Here is a 5567-nt window from a genome sequence, read left to right on the forward strand (position 1 = left end):
AAAAATTATGCCGTTCCTGCGGTTGCCAGGGGCAGTACTCATTTTAAGCCGTACACACATCATCAACTAAGTCAAGCATTCGCGATGCTAAAATAAAATAAATTTTCTGTGGTCCACTCACAAATAAACAACTTAAATTAAATATGTGTAATTAGTATCCTGTTTATGATGATTATTGGTAGTGAATAGTGACTTCAGTAGTTATACTCTACATAACTATTATAAAATGAACGTACGTCAACATATTCACATCAGTCTTTTGCAACGATTTGCGTTAACAACATTAATTGGCAAGCTGATTATGTACAACTTAAAATAGCAAAGCTGCTTGCACATAAAAACGAAAGCTGCTGAGTGAAACAATCACGATCCATTTCATTCATACATAGATAGTACATACATATGTAGATTAACAACAAATACATGCAGCATGGGTGCGAATTCATCGAGCAGATCGGACGCACATCTGTTGAACGATGACGATGGTAAGTAAGTGTATTGAATGGAATATTTACGTATACTCGATGGACTACTCGTATTACATAAGAATTATTTTCAATCGCCTTCAAAATGAGGATGAAGTTATCAATTCGTCGGAATATTTGTGTATGTATTTTTCCAATAGATTCGATTTATTTACATATTTATTTTTTTATTTATTAATCTAGAAAATAAACATTTCATGCATCTAGCAGTGTAAGATGGGAAAGGGTCAACAAAATGTAGTGATCGTAAAACATAACGAATTAAGAATTTTTGGATTCGTTCAATTCTGTTAATATGACAGTCATGATATGGTCGCCAGATGAAGACATCGTACTCGAGCTTGAAGCGAGTGTGAATCAAAAAAATTAAAATTTTTTAAATTCCAAAGAAATTTCCTATTGCATTTGTTGCCCATATTTTTATTCTATATTGCATTGAATTTTTTAAACAATTTTTGGAATTAATCATATCTCCGCAATTACAAAGTCCTTCAAAATAAATCCTGCGGTCAGAGAAAAAAAAGTAAAAACGCCACTTTACATAAAAAAAGTAGGTTTCAAACTCATTTATTTATTATTTATTTCATGGTAGGAGAGCTGCTCAAACAATATAGAAGCAATTTTTTTTTATTCAAGTTGTTGAAAATTAATGAATATCTGAATCCCGGGACTAATTACGGCATTGTGACAACGCCCTCCCGAAAATCCCGGGATCGGAAAAGGCCGAAAAATTAACATCCCTAATCCCCACACAGCTGACTGCCAGCGTTGCCACGAGCTTGAAAAAAAGGATCAGTTGCCGAGCAGGAAAAGTATCACAAAACTGTTATTTGTAAACTTTTATTTCAAAAACAAATAAATACAATTTTATAATTAGGAGGTATTTACGCATTTCCATGAATACCCATTACATTATTCATAATTTTCAAAAATTCATCTCTACCAGTGAAAAGTATCAAAATGGGACATTTGTGAACAAAAAAGTATCAAAGTATCATATCTTACAATTTAGAAAAAAAAAATCGAAAAATTATACAATTGTATCAAAACGGCAACGGTGCTGACTGCTTGTTATGGCATTGCCAGCACACTTCAAATTAAATGTTTAACTATTAACGTTTCAACATTAACGGCACTTTTTCGTTTCGGTTAAAAACGTAACGAAATTTGTTTTGATAAATGATTTAACAAATATATTTCTAAATGTTTCAAGCGAAACGATTGAAATTATTTGATTAACGTGAAACTTAACGTTACGATGCATCCTTGATCAAAATATTAGCCCTAAATTTTATCTTTCAAAAAGAATCGAGTAATATTTTGCAAAGATATAACAATAAAAGTCGATGATACTATACTTTTTCCATTGAAAAATTTTTAATTTTCGGTTACCAATTTTTTAAATGTCCTTGTGTGCGAGAGACGGTTTTTAGGTGTGCACAAAATTAGGGTTTATTTCCGAAGCTATGTATATGGCAAGAATCATAAAATGGCACCACAGGCTTTAACAAACTGAAAAAAGCCAAGAAGTCATAATCAGGGAACGGATTTTATGGAAATTGCGAAAATCGAATGAAAATGTTGCCAGAAAACTTCAAAATGCATCTTGTGGTTCAAATGTTACTACAACTATACAGATTAAAGTTTTATGAGTTAGAAACTCGAAAGGATAAAATAGTCAAAGATTCAAAGTACAAATTTTTCATATAATGATACTAGTTCATAGCTTTTCTCTTTTTACTTGTACTATAAACATTTCTAAAATAAATGTATTTTTTGATTGTTCTTCGTATTTTGTGTCTATTTTCAATGCCTTATTTTGCTTTTTTTGCAATACCTAGTGCCTTTTCCGGCCTTTTTCGCTATTTTATTTTGCCTTTTCCAGCCTATTTCATTATTTTATTTGCCTTTTTTTATAGGTTTTTAGGTCCTAAAAACCCGTTCCCTGGCCATAATATTAATTGATATGTATGTATGTATATGGGCAAATCTTAAAAAAAAAATTAACACTTTCAAAATAAAAAGTTTAATTTTTTAATTTGTGGGCACACCTATGTTTTATATATGATTCTATTCGTAATCTCTTCATAAATCGATAAATATAAGTGTAATTCATTTTCATCAAGTGCTTCAAAAGTTAGACGAGGAATAAACATTTAGATCACAATAAGCTGTCTTCAAATTAAACTGTGCAAGTTGTAAATTTTTGAGCAAAGATTTTGAAAGTTCAACTCACATAATTGGGACGTTCTAAATTCAATGACATCCCCCGTTTTACCAGATGGGCTCCAGTTTTCGAGATAACGGTACTTTAAAATTTGATTAAATTTTAACTTTGTTTTTAAATAGCTCACTCAGTTTTGAAGTTCTAAAATTTTGCACATAACGGTCGAAATAGGTTTACTTTAAGATATAGCTCCAACACAACTGATTACTCAGATATGTGTTTTTGCGCTATAACTCTCACTTCATATCTGAATAATAAATTGTGTGCGTGCTTTATGTTATGTTAAGAGATAGTGAAGGTAATATAAAAATACAATCGTGTGCAAAATTTTAGTAAAATATCTTCAAAACTGAAGGATTTTTTTTTATAAATAGTTAAAACTTAAGCAAAGTTTCAGGTACCGCTAGCTCGAAAAGTGGAGCTAATCGACCAAAACTGGGGACGCCATTGAATTTAGAAGACTCCAATTAAGTAAGAGCACCTTTCAAAAGCTTTGTCGAAAAAATCATCATTAAAGGTAGTAAATCAGAGTTTTTACACAGTTCTAGAGAACATTTTTTTGAAAAATGTTACAGGTATATGTATGTAACGTTAGAAGGACTAGTAGTTATAAAAAGATTTAGATCTTTTCGACGTATTTTCACAAACGTTCCCTGAATTAAGATGTTTTCAGAATAAAAATTACGCTCAAGATCGCAGAGTATTTTATCTTTAAAAGTTGGTTTATCCAGAAAGCGCACCTCTTGCAAAGATATCAAATTATTCGTAATTGTTTGTAGAATAGAAAACATACTTAACAAGTTTTAAAAATGAAATGCTTCAAAAACTATACGCGATTAATCGAAAATTTTGAAAATTGTAGAGTTACAAATTTTGAGTTAATTGCCATTTAGTTATTTTTTAGGGCACACTTTAGTTACCTTTTACAAATTAAGTGTACACGTAAGTACTAATTGCCCATTAAATTTCAAACCAGTATATGGTGTCCTTCCAAAATTATGACATAATTAATTTTTCACCTCTTAAAAATTACACAAAAATTCACTTGTTTTTAATATTTTTTCTATGAAAATATATCTATATCTCAAAAGTTATGCAACAAATTGATTCAAAAATTGTTTGAGGCTTCAAGTATACATATGTACGTCTATGAATTATATCCAAAAGCAATCAGCTTGATATAGTTTACAGCAATACAAAAAAAAAAGTTTTTATGTTGCCTAAAATTCATAGCTAAAAAATTGTTGCTCATCGCAAGTGACCTAACGTATGTTATCAAAATCGTTGGATATATTAGTCGTGTTTTTTGTACAAGCATATATGTACATCTACGCTTAACGTGTGAAAAAACAAGCATCGACAATTTCCATTTGAAAACAAGTAATTTTGATTTTATTGACAACTATTCATAAGCGCACATAAAGTTTGTCGCTTACTGCTATACAAATTTTAAGCGCAGACACGTATACGTGTAAAAAAACACGCCTATTTTCTTAGAATTTTTAGCGTTTTTGTAGATATACATATGTACGTATGTACATGCAGCTTACAGTGAAAAGTTGTTAAGTCCCATTTTAAAAATTTTACAGGAAAGGAAAAAAAATGCTCTTATAGCAATTTTCTTAAAATATTTCGGAAAACTTTTAATACATCATTTTGGTTGTTTAAAGCAAAGCAAAGCTCCATACGTATCAGAGGGATTCGATCTCCATAAAAGATTTCGTACTATTTTGGCCTTATCGGATTTTCGTCGCTTCTTTTGGACTTGGCAAATTTTCCTTTCATTCAATATAAACGAGAATAAATAAAACAAGATCCTTTATGATTTTCGAAACATCTAGACTCCTTTGTCAAAATATGAGTTTTCATAAAAAGTGGACTTAGCAACTCTGGTTCTTATGTCCTCATATGTAAATAGGTTAAGGTTATAAGCCGTCTAACTTTGTCAAATATTTTATACACCAAATTTCATTTTTATTCTCATTTTTTATCTCCCTTTTTAATGAACTGCAACGAATTTTTATGCTAATAACTGATGGCCATAGTCAATTTTGATCATTTTCAAATATTACGTGCTATTGGCAAAGGCAGCTTTGGCAAGGTAAGTGTTGACATTACATTTTATATTTACTCATGCAAAAAGTTATCGAATCGTATCGCTAGAGTAATTAGTGTTGTGAAAATGGAAAATTCCGAAAGGATGTTCATTGTTATATTGAATGTTCAAAATATGCAATGTATTTTGCGAAAAAATTCCAAATTTTGCGCGTAAAATTATAAATAGATGTTGAGATGTTAGCATCCTCGAATTTCATCCTTTCATCTTTATCAGCTTAAAAAATTACCTATTGGTCCTTGTGAATCCAAAAACTTTTAATTTTTTTTTTTTTTAATTCTAAAGATTTTTCATCTTGTACTTGGTATTCATATTTTTATTCTACACTGCACTGAATTTTTTAAATAATTTTTGGAATCAATCATGTTTTTGAAATTACAAAGTTCTTTAATAAATCCTAACATCAGAGAGAAAAAATAAAAAATGTCTCTTTAAATAAAAAAGTAGGTTTCAAACCCATTTATTTATTATTTATTTTATGGTAGGAGAACTTCTCAAACAATATAGAAGTAATTTTTTCGATTTAAGTTGTTGAAACCGCGCGCCTACTTTTTGGTTTCACCAATCCAACTTAATTTGTTTTTAGTTTTGATTTAAGTGACCTATGCTCTTCACTTAAAAAAAAATTAAATCATTACCCGGAGGTGTTACACGTTGAATCACCTGATCATTGTGTATCTGCTGCTTACTTGTATACCAATACAGCGTGCCAAAGCTTTCAAAAGCTCTCAGTACAAGT

General features: G+C 30.1%; 1 protein-coding gene across 1 annotated transcript in view; it reads right to left on the minus strand.

The window, feature by feature from the left end:
• LOC118737199 (serine/threonine-protein kinase 32A) overlaps positions 1-5567 on the minus strand; it is a 20710-nt gene that overhangs the window by 14076 nt on the left and 1067 nt on the right. The window lies entirely within an intron of this gene.

This window comes from Rhagoletis pomonella, unplaced genomic scaffold (assembly GCF_013731165.1).
Source record: "Rhagoletis pomonella isolate Grant_MI unplaced genomic scaffold, Rhpom_1.0 Rhpom_scaffold_00004, whole genome shotgun sequence".
Lineage (NCBI taxonomy): Eukaryota > Metazoa > Arthropoda > Insecta > Diptera > Tephritidae > Rhagoletis > Rhagoletis pomonella.